The sequence below is a fragment of the Adiantum capillus-veneris genome, chromosome 4 (genome assembly GCF_014529385.1).
Source record: "Adiantum capillus-veneris isolate H3 chromosome 4, ASM1452938v2, whole genome shotgun sequence".
NCBI classification, from domain to species: Eukaryota; Viridiplantae; Streptophyta; class Polypodiopsida; order Polypodiales; family Pteridaceae; genus Adiantum; species Adiantum capillus-veneris.
This window is the reverse complement of record NC_140934.1, coordinates 92,026,545-92,042,441: the sequence shown is the minus strand read 5'-3', so window position 1 is coordinate 92,042,441 and position 15,897 is coordinate 92,026,545. Positions and strand designations below refer to the sequence as shown.

The window sequence follows — 15,897 nt, the reverse complement described above, 5'->3', positions numbered from 1 at the left end:
GAGAGGCCCGCCCCGCTGTAGCACGTCATTTGCAGGAGGAGGGCCTCACAGTCGAGTTCTTGACAGTCTTTTGGGAGAGGCTTTGGGACTCCCGACAGCCGAGGTGCGTCACCTTGTTTCAGTGGCTGTTTGCACACAGATCTACAGCAATAGGGAGCTGGCTTGTGCATAGTGGTCTTTCGGCTGCATGTGCAGCCTGTGACCAGTTGGTGGAGAGTCAGCATCACTGTATTTGGGACTGTCCCTCGGCCTAGCAGGTGTGGCTACGAGTTCTTCGGCTGATGCCTACTCTCTCCACGGCTAGACAGTACACTTAGGGGGCAGCGGCTTGGTCCACTCTCACGGGCCCGGCACTTCAGTTTGAGCTATCTTCCACCAGCAGGATGATAATGATACAGGGGGGGGCGACCTACACTCCAGCCCGCTACAGAGCTTACTCCACAGGAGTGGTGCAGTGAGAGAGAGGAGTGTTGGGAGCTCATCAGTGGCCTGATACTTTGGTTCATCTGGCGGGCCCGCTGTTTTTGCATTTTTGAGGATCGCTCTATGCCACCAGCAGAGACTGTTCGTGACTTTTGGCTAGAGCTGATCCATACTCTCAGAGGACATCTTGAGGAACTATAGGGCAGCTCCCACCGCATGCGGGAGCGCCACGAGGCTTTCCTTCGACTCTGGCACCCTGGGAATTTCTACACCATTGTCCAAGGTGTGCTCAGATGGCACTAGCGTCTACCTATGTGGCTCTTCCCTCCTCCCATCTCTTGATCTGGCCTCACTGTATATATGTTGTTCTTTCATTGGGAGAGTCTCCCCATCATGTTTGTTGTAGCCCTCTCTTGCAGAGGTGGTTGTAGCCCTATGGGCAGTTTTCATTAACTAATAGAAGGATCTTGTTCTCGGAAAAAAAATATATTAACTCATCAAAAAATTAGGTTTTATGTGTGCTAATCATAGGTAATTAGCCTTGACCTTAGGTTAACGTAGATTCATTTCTCATTAGTCCTAGACTCTTAGTGATAGTTTTAATACTCCATTGTTTTTTAACATGACTTAGGGCTATGATTAGACTTTAGTCCCTTAGTCCATTTGCCATTAGCATCTCATTTTGGAAGCAATAAATAAGTGCTAAAAAAATGAAACAATGAAGAAAAAAAGTGTCGAGAAAAAGTAGCAAAAATGCTACTAGACACATGAAAAGAAAATTTCTATGTTATGTTGTGTCTATGTGAGTCCTAGTGCCTTATTGGCACTTGGAAGGCGAGGGGAATCACCTTGGCTCGCTTGGTCAAGGCCCTAAACCGATGCCCTGGGCTGATAGGGGTTAGCAGTTGCCTTGTTAGGCTAGTAGATTCTTAGAACACCCTCTTGAGGGTTCAAGGAGTTGAGAGTCGTAGCTAGACTTGCCTTGGGGTGGTAGCCTTGTATTGTGTTTTACTTTTTTCAATGAATGAAAAAAAAAACTTCCATGAGCTTCAAAAAAACTGTGACAATGTACTAATAGATTAGGAGCTTTTTATAGCCTGTAGACATGATAGACTTGAATGATTTATTAAGATTGGTCACATAGTTTTTAGGCTAGCAGGTTTATGACCTTGCATTAGCTTAGGGTCTTAATTGATTGCTTGTGTTTCATGCATAAAACTGAAATTTCAAGTGGTTTAATCTTCACAATAGTTTAAGTGTCTTTTTTGCTTTATGTTGTCTAGTTTTTGACTATGATTCATCCATTTGTTAGAAGCAAAAAATTCACTTTGCATGATTTTTCATTGTACTTCATGTTTTATCCTTGTTGGCCTTTGATGCTCATTACTTGTTCTTATGTTTTACAGCTTAAAATTTCTTCCATGGACTTGCTTTCTACCATGTCACCGTGTTTTGCTTCACCGGCACACGAGGACGTGTGCCAAATCAGGAAGGGGGGAATGTTAGCAGCGGCTAACACAAGATACACCGAATATGCATCAAGCGGGAGATATGCTATGGATGTGCACAATATATCCCACTCACAAGATACACTAAAGGTTGATTTTTTTGCGAGAGTGCCGTTTAAATGTCTTTGTTAAAGGAGTCATCCATGCATTGCACTTGACCTCACTAACCTACTATTTTAAAAATGTGTACTTCATATCCTACCTCATTGGCCAACTGGCTCACTGAATATTAGATTCAATCATTAGAGAGAGTCCATCCGGTTCTGGACTTGGCCACACTTAATTTCTCTTACCCTTACAAAAGAAGAATCCATGGCTCGAACTCATGCACATCCAGCAAGTGCCGCCGTACAGTGGTCTTTCGTAACCACTCGGGCAATCGTATGAGCGACTGTAAATGGAAAGCCCTGCATATAAAAAAAACTGCATGTCTTCACACAATGGACTCCTCCCCCCGCCTCTACGCACTCCCTCCCTCCTCCCCCTGCCTCACCCAATACTCCTTGTCTGCATCGCTTTGCCTTACCTCCTACTCAACAACCTGTCGCCTTGCCATGTTGCCCAATACCTGGCAACGTACCTTGTTTTGATTCCTTGTAATTTCTGAATTTCCGCCCCCCCCCCCCCCCCCCCCCCCCCCCCCCCCCAAACCAAAAAAAAAAAAAAAAAAAACCCAAAAAACCAAACCACAAAAAAAAAAAACCTTTGAAAAATATTCATATCCTTCTCTAGTAACCTTTGTCAAGAAAATGCGGGTTTTTTGGGTCCTAAACGCGGTTTGAAATTTATAAGAGAGATTTAAAAAGTCACATGCCTTTTTGAAGATATCCAGATGGAACTTGACTCTTCTTGTGTGCAACTGATGCTTTTGTTTTGTTGGGAATATTCCCCCCTCTCGGCTCGCGCTGGTACGACTATGAGGTTTTTTCTAGTCATATGGTTAGATTAACCGATTGGAATGTATTTTGGTCTTACCACACACTTGTAAACAAACCTGCTATGAGACCCGTCGTTGGCCCCACGCGTTGTACATTTTCCCTTTCAAAACAACCCATACCTTTCAAATATTTCAAACCACTTTACCAACTTTTGTGTTTGTTTTCTCAAAGCTTAGGTCATCAGCCTTAGAAATTATGTGCATCTTCTTCTCTTAGAAAATAAAGATATGATTCTATGCCACAGCCACAGCCACAAGAAAACGTCGTACAAGGCTGAAATAATCAAATTGGCGTTGAAAAGAGTCCACTTTGTAAAGCATGGAAATTTTGACAGCAAATGTGGACTGTTGGATAGAGCTTGTTGATTACGGCCAAATGGCAAGTTAAGGATGAAAAATTTCTTTCTTGCCATTCATTAGGCATTGTCTTTCATATATGTAGGGCAATTTGTTTTTGGCTTGCATAAGGCCATAGCGAAAGGTTGAGAAAATGTGCACCTTTGAGCCGTTGATATAGAAGTTGTCAATGGTGGACAAGTGTCATCTTCGATTGAAAAGGAAGGTTTTATAAAGATTTTATCTTCCTTTTATAATATAAACGAGTGAGACTCCCTCCGCTTCTTCGGACGGAGTGGTTGCCTTCGACAACAAAAAAAGGAGAAGTTATTTGAAGCTACATGCATATGTATGGTGATGTATGAGCAAATGTAACATGGACAGAAGCAAAAGAGGCAGGAGAAGTTATTTGAAGCTACATGCACATGTATGGTGATGTATGAGCAAATGTAACATGGACAGAAGCAAAAGAGGCAGGAAGCTAGAGACGGTGTATATCACGGTTAGAGGAAGTTGTTGAGCATGAGCAACAGATGGACATAGCGTTATAATATGTTCAGATGATTGATCGATCGGGAAGCAAGAAAGGGAGAAGGCTTTCATCGGATAGCTGCAGGGAGACCACATCCCCCTCCATGCAGGGACGGAGCCTGATGAAGTTGTTACCGTAGGAGAGTTGTTATACACAAAGTGCTTGGCAACAACAAACCCACAAAACCAAAAGGCAAGCCCGACACCATGGTGCTATCATTACAGATGGAAGTCTTTTTTTGAAGGAGTTGTAAATTTAAACTGAGAAAGACTAAAAAAAAGTACATGGATCCCACAGGATGGGATGACCCCAAGATAAATACAAATCAAATGATGGAGTCTCTCATCCTTAGCCTCATAGAAGATTAAATTTTAAGGATCTGGGCTCTCTATTGTTGCCATCTCAAACTCCTCAATAAATCAGTTTGAGAAGAGTGAGGGTCAGGGGCTTCATACATATCATTACATAGGTTGACAGTTGCTTTGGCTAAATCACGGTGTAACAATACAGCTAAGCTTTGAGAACTATGGGAGAATAAGATAGAATTTCTATGCACCTATACAAACCATAAAAGCATTTCTCTCTAGATGTTTCAAAGTGGAATGTCCATACTCTTACAATTTCCAAGTAGCAAATCCTGCACTTCTAATTCCGTGAGGCAGATGTGAGCACTACTTTTCTGATCAATGGGAGAAATGAACTTGATGTGCAACTGAAGAAAAGATGAGAGACGACTTTAGTACCAACTTTGAATATAGGACATAGTCCATCACTCACTCCAACTCCAAGTGCCTTATCTCTATACCAAACCCTTGATGGATGAATAGCCACATCAGTGTGTTGTGTTTGTTGGCTATTGGGGAGGCCCAAAGGCATCGCTTTGAGCTCCATTGAATCTTCCACTTTTTGTCAAATTACATCCTCTTCAGCTCCTCTTGAACTTCTCGTTTGAGCTTGAGTTGTTTGAAAATTTCCATGACTACTTTATCTATTTCACTTTTTAACTTGCATCCTCTTGAGGGATGTTCTATCCACACACCAAATCACTTTTGTTGATGTTGAATTGTCTTTGCAACAAATTTTTTGAGTTCAATCTATGATTCGGAAACATATCACTCCAGACTTTAATTCCATCTTTGAGGCACTTTTTATGAGCTTTTCCTTATTTGCTCTGGCCTCCAACAGAAAATACTTGTTGTCTCCTTCTGTGCCTCTAAGCTAGCAAGCTGGAAGGCCACCCCTTCCTTGGCCAAATGCATGTATCACATATGGGAGTTGGCCTCAAACATCTTGGTGTCAACATATGGGTGACTCCAAACTTTAATTCCATCTTTGAAGCACTTTTTATGAGCCTTTCCTTATTTTCTCTGGCCTCCAACAGAAAATACTTGTTGTCTCCTTCTATGCCTCTAAGCTAGCAAGCCGAAGGCCACCCCTTCCTTGGCCATTTGCATGTATCACATATAGGAGTTGGCCTCAAACACCTTGGTGTCATTATAGGGGTGGTTCAAACCATGCGGACATCAACCAAGGAAAGGGACATGACATCAATGCATTGGCAAAAAAGAGTAGCCTTGTTTTTTCAGGCCCACAAAATGACGGACAGTCTCCACCTCATGGAACAAAGAATCATCGTGTATCTTTTCAGCACCAAATGCAAATCGGCCTCAATCTTCTGATCTCAAGGTAGCATTCCTGTTCTTTTGGGACCAGTAGACCACCCTAGTTTACACACAACTTTAACAAAAAATTGTTAACTACCAACGTCGTATTTAGGCAGTGCACACATGCATGTACCAATGGCATGTCTCACACCCACCTATCATGTACATACATTTCACACTTACACTAATGGAGATCATAGTAGACATGATGGACACAATGACGACAGTAGAAAATAAATATGGTTGACATGAGAAAAGGTCTCAAAGACGAAGAGAGCATGAGAGATGACGTTAACGTTCATCTGCTGCTGCAATAGCAGAGAGAGAGAGAGAGAGAGAGAGAGAGAGAGAGAGAGAGAGAGAGAGAGAGAGCTAATGATCAAAATGATAGAGAGATCACGTACGTGTTATTGACAGTACGATGTTGATATACGCCTTCATAGGGAGACTCCTCTTCGAAGTAGCACTTGGAAAGAACTGAAGAAGTGCTAGGGAAGAATGGAAACCTAGGATATGGAGGAAACACTAGGGAGGCTCTATAGGTGACCTAGATTGAACTCTGGAGGCTTAGAGAGAGAGAGAGAGAGAGAGAGAGAGAGAGAGAGAGAGAGAGAGAGAGAGAGAGAGAGAGAGGGAGAGAGAGAGAGAGAGATGGCAGCCATCGTGGACACGGAGGAGAAAAAGAAGCTGCACTGAGGAGAAAAAGAAACTAGAGTGAGATAGTGCTTGCAAGATTTGCAACCCACATAGAGCCTTGCTCTAAGCTTTATAATATATATATATATATATATAGATATGTATATATATATAGATAGATATGTATATATGTGTGTGTGTGTGTGTGTATATATATATATGTATATATATATATATATATATATATATATATATATATATATATATATATATATATACATATATATATGGGTCCTTACATCATTGTAATTTGCTCCTTGAATGAAATAATTTTTTCACAACTAAGAAGTTTTTCTCAACCTTTGGTTTTAGTATGCAAATGTCACCTTGTTACTTTAGTGTAACATCTATACTATATGTATTGGGGGAGGCCCCCTCCTTGCCCTGCGATGGCAACTCCATTGTTCAGTGAGTGAGTTCTGCAACCCGACGACACAGGGACATCACGAGAGAGAGAGAGAGAGAGAGAGAGAGAGAGAGAGAGAGAGAGAGAGAGAGAGAGAGAGAGAGAGAGAGAGAGAGAGAGAGAGAGAGAGAGAGAGAGAGAGAGTCGTAGACTGTAGCAATGGTAGAGGTTGGAGCATGGTAACATAGAGCAGTGAGATTGAGGGCGCTTTCAGGATACACATGCACGTGTGTGCATGCACTCTCTCTCTCTCTCTCTCACACACACACACACACACACACACACACACACACACACACACACACACACACACACACACAAAGTGTCATAGCAGCTGACCATAGCTACACACACACACACACACACACACACACTTGGTCATGACTTCTGACCTAGATAGCATCTATGGGGCTCGGTTAATATTCTATTGTGGCTTTAGGGGATTTTACCTTATGTTTTACATGCTAAATTACTGCCTTGGGGCTGTGGTGGCTCTAGCACCTCATCTGGAGGGAGTGGTAGACTATACTCCGAATCACTGGCTCAAGCGGTTAAATTGAGTTGTTGCCGGATAAGGGATTACCATGTGCTGTACAAATGCTTGATTTGTTATCACATTGGTTGATATTAGAGTTTACCATAAAATTAAAGCCTTCCCAACATCTTGTGTTGGCTACCCTATGGATACTATCCCCTAATCTACCTCCTACCAGTTTTAGTTTTTAAAGCTAGAAACCTAATGTCTAGCCCCTCAAAAACCTGGGTGGCTTTCACTGTCTTAGGTTTTTATCATGGTGTTGCGACTTTCATATTGTATCACTGCCCTGCTCTGATGTAAAGTTGCCTGCCTATATTCATCAAGGCTAGGCGGCCACGGCACCACCTCTAATGAGCATCTGTCGGAGTGCATCCCTGCCTCCTCCACTACAAAAGGTGAGGGTGTTTTCTCCCCTCACTTAGGCTTGGTCTTCCTTAGCTGCTTGGAAATTTACTTGGCATGGCGACTGCTCACAGGTTTCGTTAAATCTCATAAACTCAAATCCATGCTCTGATATCTGACAATAAAACAGGAATTTAATAAGAACCTTATTGAAAAACTGGTCTTTTTTGGATTCTTTTATCTTCTCACATTGGCAAAGGAGCTTTTTCTTTGGATGCTTGACTGGTACTGATTGCATAAAAGTTGACATTAAATAACTAGTAATGATGTTGGGTATGCATTAACTCTAGTGATGGTACTGGTTTGGGCTTCCTTATCTGGTACTGACTGAAACTTGGTGATGGTGCTGGTTATGCATAAACTCTGGTGATGGTGCTGGTGATGACAGGTTTTCTTACCTTGGCATAGTGAAAGAATTTGATTATTTTCTTGCTGGCTTCCAGTTCTGCTCACTGAATGTAGAAATCTGTAAAATTTTTCCCACTGACTGACTTTCCCTGCTTGGTTACTGGCCACCAGCTCGTTTTTTTGGTCTCAAATTTCTGGTATAATTCTGGTATATTTCACATCAGTATAGATTGTTGTTTGGCTTCTTGACTGATCCTCTGCTACTACTGAGCTGGAATATGAAATCTAACACTATTTTAAAAGAACCAAATGGTGAGCATATGGGCCGATTGCCTGGTGGTGGTGCTGGCTATGCATGGTTTGTTTTGGTTACTGAAATGCTGCCACATTCTGATAAAACTAATAAAAAAAATTGCAAAAAAAAAAGATCTGGCTTGGTCTAACTGATTTTTTGCACAAACCTTGTGTCCTCAGCTTAAACTTGGGTGCTAGCCGTATTTGGTTTGACACTATACACATCTTCAGGTTGTGTTTTGGCTGCCATTTTTTGGTACAGTTATGACCACATCAATATGGAATGCAGTTTAGCCTCTCTACCTGTTAGTTATGTGTAATGGGCCTGGACTAGCTGGTCATACTTGGAAGTTACATATGCAGGCTTAATCTAAAGGAACATTGCAAAAGGGTACACTGGTTTTTTTCAGATTGGTTCACATCAGTATATGATGGTGTTTTGGCTTCTTTTTTTGGTACTGATTGATCCTCTGCTACTGGGCTGAAGTATAGCAGATACAAATAGATTCCCGATACAAGTATTGCTCGATATTTTAATTTTTGGCAGTAACTCGAGCTTACTTTATGGTTGCTTTCTTGAGTATTGCATACTGGATCCTACTTTGATCTACTGCTCTGTTTTTGACTGGTTGAGGGGAGTGGACTATAATTCGGACCTATAAGATATAATGTTACTATGACCCTGGCTGTGACTTCCCTGGCTTTTATTTCTCTGAACTGATGGTTCAACTCTTACTGTAGTCTCAAAGGAAATTGATCATAGGAATGTAAAAAATTGCATTACCTGTTGCATATTATTGGTTAAGTTAGTGGCATCAGGTTTTTATTCGGGTATTTGATAACCTTAGTTAATCTAATGTTGAAAGCTTGGTAGCACTACTGGTTTTACTACCGAAATGGAAAAAAGACAGTGCTGGAAATACTTGGACAATTAAACTGCTACTAATGATTATTTTGTTTGGATACTTTAATATATGCTGTTGGGTAAACATGCCTATTACAGATTCTGATCTGGCGGGCGTGATCTATAAAACACTCTTCTGGTTTTTACCTAGTCTCTGGATAAGGCTAGCTTGGTCAAATGATAATCCTAGTTGTTTTTGGCCTTGAAGGGCTCGACATCGGAACACATTTTCAGGATAAAACTACTTAACTAAGCTTTTTACAAATGATATGGATTAGTTGACATTTTGCACATTATTAGTGCTAAGTATATGAGTAACTCGAAAAAAATGATGTAAAATCCTCGAGATTTTAAATATGCAGGACAATAGCTAGTCTAAATTTTTTTAAGTTTGACATGGATAACAACTGATAGATTCTTTGAAGCCTGCCATACGTAGCCAAGTCTAACATATCTGTTGTCTTGACTATATGGATGCAGGTGAGAATTCTATCTTGGCTTACAGAGGTTTAACTTGCTACAATTCGACTTTGGAAGCATTTGATGCTGCAATTGGGATAGTTTTTTATACCTTTGTACAAATTCCTTTGGAATGATACTTCATTCTTACTATATTGTACAGTTTTGATTCAAAGACTGAATTGTTTCTGTACATATCTTTGCCTTGACATCTTTAGCCAGTCGTCTTTTTGAACATCTTGTTCAATTGGTGTGTTATTTATTTAGTTTAATAGCTACACACACACACACATGCTCACGATGGGCTTTCCCATTCTCTGTGTAGGTTTCTGCCATGGCTACTTGTCAGCAGTTCTATCCTGGAAGCATTGAAGGATATATTCACCTCCATTATACAATGGTTTGGCATAATTTCTTCATAGAAGAACAACTTGTTAGACCCACCTGCACATCCATCCTCCATTCTTTTGTATTTTAATCCTCACCTCCACACACCATTCAACTATTGTCTCCCCCTTTCCATATTGCATTTGCAGAAGTTATTCGAGCATGGGCTGCCCATGGTGCTCTACATAAGCTTTGATAGAGAGCTTCCATCCTCATCATCATCATCCTCATTGTCAAGGCCATCATGTTGGGCAATAGTGTCAAGCAAACAGGTTGAAATGCAGGACCTCGATGTTGTTGTCACACCTCTACATTGGCCATTTCCGGGCATTGCATGCCACAACCTAATTAGCAATGACTCCATCAATGTTTCCATCGCCATCAGTATTAAGTGCTTCAATGTCAAAGGAAATGGACTCTGCACGAAAGCGAAATCATGAGCAAATTAAATTGATGACAATCATGTTGCAAATGGAGCTGCAAATGTTTTTATCGCCATCATCAACACCGCAACAAATGGTAGCATTCAATAATTGCAAGGAAGCATGCTTCAATCATTGCATAGAGTGTGCCATGTGCCTATGTGAGTTCCAAGTGCATTTTCAAAAGCTGTCGGAACCTATGCTGCTTGTGGTGCTCTACAAGAGCTTTAATGGAGAGCTTCCATCCTCATCATCATCATCATCCTCATTGTCAAGGTCATCATCTTGGGAAACAATGTCAATAAAATAGGTTAAAATGCAGGACCTTGATGTTGTTGTGCACCTCTGCATTGGCCATCACTGGCATTGCATCCCACAACGTGATTAGCAATGGCTCCATCATTGCCATCACTGTCACTAGCCTTGCAAACCATTAGCATCAAGTGCTTCAATGCCGAAGGCATTGGACTTTGCATGAAAGCAAAAGCATAGCAAACATGAAATCATTGACAATCATGTCGCAAATAGAACTGCAAATGTTGTTGTCGTCGTCGACACCGCAACAAATGGAAACATTAAATAATTGTAAGGAAACATTCTTCAATCATTGCCATCTACTTATGTGAGTTCCAAGGGGATCAAGAAGTGAGAGAGCTTCCTAAATGCAGACACATATTTCACAAGGATTGCTTAGATGGTTGGATTTTGCATAGCTGTAGCACTTGCCGGCTCTGACGATCCTCCCTTTTGACCATGTCATTGTGTTACGTGAAATGATGCGGGAACAATTAGAGCTTCTCCTTCAAATTAGCAGTGCGAGTAATACAAATTGGCGAGCGAGTATTATCGAGCAACAAAATAGTCGAGCAAATCCGTGGGTCAACAATGTTGAGAATCTATCAAAGCACAATGTGCTTACGATTTATTTAAAAAACACCAGAAAGGCAGTTAAATACCTTCCCAACACGGCCTGAATACTTATAATAAAGACCATTCATAATTTTAAACTGTTCCTTTTTCTAGAAAGCAAATATGCCCCAACCTCACGGGTGATATGGAATGAAACCAATAATATTGCAAGGCTGCCTCTTGCCTAGCTGTGTGAGCATCCACTTCATTCATTGACCACAAGCCAATATATGTTCTCTTGCTCTCATTACCGTGAAGATCATCATCATCAAGACCCTCTGTGATTGACACAAAGCTCACTTGATCCCTACAAAGAATATCATGAACCAGAGAGCCTTCTCCTTCTCTATGAAAGGCTCTCCCAATTGCATGACTACATCAAAGTAAAATAAATAAATAAATAAACAACCCCTTCAATCATTGCACCCTTACTTATGAGATTTGTATTCTACATATTTTCACTACTCAATTTCATAAAAAATAGCAGATAAAATAATAGCAATTACGTCAAGAAAACAAAATATTGCAACCCCTTCATTTCCATGACAAAAAAATGCTCCAATCCCTTCATTTATTTTACATGAAAAATGCCCTAGCCTCTTTATTTCAATGAACAAAAAAAAGCCCCCCCACCACCCCGCTTGCCATCGGTGTTGGAACCGTGGGACAATTTTGGCACATGTCCGGCATCGACTCCAAGCCAGGGGCATTTTTTGTCATGGAGCACATAGATAATAAGATAAAATAGGTTTGTTGAAAATTAAGAAAACGTAAACCATTGTACTGGAAACTAAAAGCTCCTTAGTGACCTTGAAATTCTTGTTATCTGACTGAAGAACAAACCATGTGTTAGTATTGTGTTAATTGATGCAACTTAATGAAAGCATAAATCCATGGAGCTCTCTCACCCTCTCACGTCCTCTCAGTTGAGCGCAAAGAATCAAAGAAAAACACACAATTTTGCTTACTTATGCACAATAAATATCACATTCGACATGGCTTTCTCTCACTCAGATATTCACGAGTCTCCTCTCTCTCTCTCTCTCTCTCTCTCACACTCACTCACACACACACACACACACACACACACTCACTCACTCATACGAAGTTCGAACACCCACAAATTCAATTACTTGAGCATTATTTCGATCAGAAACTTTAAAATAGAATGATAATGTTTAAAAAAAGTAAAGACCAAACAGTCAGCGCTCCTTCACTTAGTGAGCGTCGTCGTGTATAGCATGGGACTGGTTTGTTGCTGCAACCAGTCCGCGTCGGCGCGGACTGGTTGCAGCAACAAACCAGTCCCATGCTATACACGACGGCTACTCAATCCAAGCAGCTTCGTGCGAGTGGCTTGACCTCAATTGAATGTCCAATGCTGCCAACACAGGGATGTAGTCCTTCACGTTAAATGGATCCGAAGCCAGTGTTGGCTATTTTGAGCAGCATTTCATTGCATACCTCATTGTCAAACAACGATGAGTCCCATGCTATACACGGCGATACTAATAAGTGAAGGGAGCTGGAGCCAGTGCTGGCTATTGTGAGCAGCATTTCATTGCATACCTTGCAAACAATGACGAGGCGCCATGCTTTAGTTGTGTTCGATGGCACAACACAACTTGGACAACTGACGACAATTCAACGGAGTAGATGACAAACAATAGCGGAAGACGAGCGTCGGCAAGTAAAATCGAAGCGGCACCTCATGGTAGTGAGCACCGGCAAGGACTAAAACTTAGGCGTACATATTGGTCCTGTGACTCAAACGATGACAAGGCGCCTTACTTTGGTTGTGCTCGACGATAGACGATGGCACAACAGATCTTGGAATTGACGACAATCCGACGGAGTAGACAACAAGCAATGGCAGACGACGAGCGCCGACGAGTAACATCAAAGTGGCACCTCATGGTAGTGAGCGTTGGAAATGACTAAAACTTAGCCAAACATATTGGTCTCGTAAAGACGGACCCAGACATTCAGAACTTCACATAGGCTTTCGGTGTGTCCTCCATGGCGTGAGAGTAAGTGAGTAAATGAGAAATTTTAAAACGGGCTTCGATTGCGTTTTCCATGCCATTGTTGGTGCTAACAACATAATTTTTTGAAGACGCTCTTTCAAGAGCAGTGATTTGGGAATATTTTTTATTGTCATCACAAATTAAGATGTCGCTAATGGCATGTATGGCATTGAAAAAGATCTCACTATGCTTTGACTTGTACATTATTTGAATTTGCTAAAAGAATTTAAGGTAAATATCATCTTTCTATACGCTCTCTATTCGGCCTGTTATATACACGTTACCTTATCATATTCCAAGAAAGCTTGTTCTATCTTTTGCAAACAATGCTCTAGCACATTTCCATTTATGGACCTCAATGGGGTCAAAAACTAGTTCTTTTTTTTTCAGTCAGTTACACAGGTTAAGGTTGACACACTTAAACATCTTTTCGATATTCAAGATGGATATTTTTTCTATGTCCTCTGACATTGTCTGGAGAAAATGTGAAGCTGGAACATGAGGAACACGATATTGGTAATCATATGTATGCCCTTGACAAAGAAGTCTCACAGTTCTACAAGGTAGGTGTCATCTCTAAGTTGTTGTCGGGTGCTATTGGCTCAAAAGTGTCACCTATAGTGATTAAAGAGGAGACTAACGACTACACATGCACGTTCATGGACAAGTGTCATTGACCTCATTAAAAACCTCCCACTATTAGTACAACTATGGCAAAGGGAAGAACTATGACACAACCAAATTGGTAAGGGAGGTAATTGTGGCTCCTAATGCATCACATGTGTTTCATATTAGTACAATTCATTCAATAGAGAAAGGAGTTAAGTATTAACATGCTTACAGACTTCTATTGGTGCTTATGTGTGGATTTTCAGCGACACAATAGCAAACGTGTTACATACATGCCTTGCAAGCACAACTAATTTATGTTTTTTAGAGCCTAGAGTTTGTGCATCAAGAAGCACTTACAAAAGCCAAGTTGTTTCAGGCCTTAGGAGGTTCCCAAATTGATAGCATTGTAGGCTTACAAGGTTGTGTTGACTTTTTAACAAAATCCAAGTGCCAAATTTTTGGGGGACTTTTTTGAGAGAAGATATGTCACCTAGAATTGCATTATGTCTCTAGTATAAAGAGATTGCCTGTAACCAAAGTATTCAATTTTCAAAATCTAGATTTTCGTCCATCAATTCTCATATTTGTGGTCGTGAAAACAACATGCATGACATAATTATTTTCTTTCACCATTGTTGTTCTTGCATCAAGTTGTCCCCAAATTTGCTCGAAATTTGTTTTCGCTCACTTTTTTTCGCTCGGTGATTAGAAACCCCTAGCAGGGCGAGTTCTTTTGCACAAGAACTAGAAGATTGGCTCTATTCTCATGATGACCATGCTATTCATCGTCATCAACAACATCAGGTCTTCTTCTTTATCTAATTGCAAGAAGCTAACTAATTCCATGGAAAATGGAAAAGCTTGTTGAATCAGAGGCTTCAATCTTGGCTAACGACAAGGGAAACTGCATGCGAGCAAAAAGGTGCAAAATAACTGCATACACTTAGATCATATGGTGTCCTTAGAGGTGATGAGGAAATCTAGAGCATGAGTAGAAGGCAAGAAGAAGTGGGGGAATATGGAGCATAAGACAAAGTAGAGGAGTCATCACTCCTTTCCCATATCTTTAATGAGGAACGGTCTAGGCTCAAAATGCTTCACTCTACAAAAATCTTATCACTGTCAATGTGGATGTTTCCACTCTCAAACATATGTACAATTACACCAAATAGTTATTGACAATGATGTTTTGAGTAAAGAGCTGATGAGTTTAAGCTAAACTTGGATTTTGTTTCACTAATGCATGTATGTTTAAGTGACTTTGAGTTTTTGTACATGTAGAGGACGTGTTTTGTTTTCTTATTCTATTGATGTAGTAGCTTTTGTAGCACTAATGCATGAAGGTTCTTGAATATGTAAGTGAAATTGACTCTTCTACCTTTATTTATGGTAGATCACCGGATGTGGACTTTATAATTTTATTTTTATAACCATTAGGTCTCCCCAATCTTATCATGTCTTAATGTTTCTTTGTAACCAATATGTACAATCCAAGATGTCTTACATTGAAATTCACTTTTTGTTCTCTCTCTCTCTCTCTCTCTCTTGATGTTTCTTTGTGACCAATATGTGCAATCCACGATGTCTTACATTGAAATTCACTTTTTGTTCTCTCTTTGTGTGTGTGTGTAAAAACTTAGGAACTTTTGAAACTATTAGTATGTGACGCGCATGTTGATGTGGCCAAAGAAACATCGCTTGTATTCTTACAAGGCTATCTTCTCTTCAAAGTAGGAAACTATTAATACTCTCTTTCTACATGTATAGTCTATTGCATTTTTAAAGGTGATGCATGACACAATCTCTTGATAGATTCTAGCAAACATGAATATATGTAAGATGCTACTGTGCAAAGCATTCTTTGATACGAAGGAGTTTCTTATAGACATCATATTTCATGAGGTGCCAACCCTTGTTCAAAAAAACTTAGGAGTTCTCTACCTTTATTGTGTGTGTGTGTGTGTGTGTGTGTGTGTGAGAGAGAGTGTGTGAGAGAGAGAGAGAGAGAGAGAGAGAGCTTCTTTTTGTCTAACAATGCTACCAAACTTGATTATACAGATCAGATAATCTAGCAAGGTGTGAAGAGATGAAAG

General features: G+C 40.5%; 1 pseudogene; it reads left to right on the top strand.

Moving 5' to 3' along the window:
* Nucleotides 1-9,781: 9,781 nt before the first annotated feature.
* LOC147459594 (uncharacterized) lies at nucleotides 9,782-14,626 on the top strand (annotated as a pseudogene).
* The last annotated feature ends 1,271 nt before the right edge of the window (nucleotides 14,627-15,897 follow it).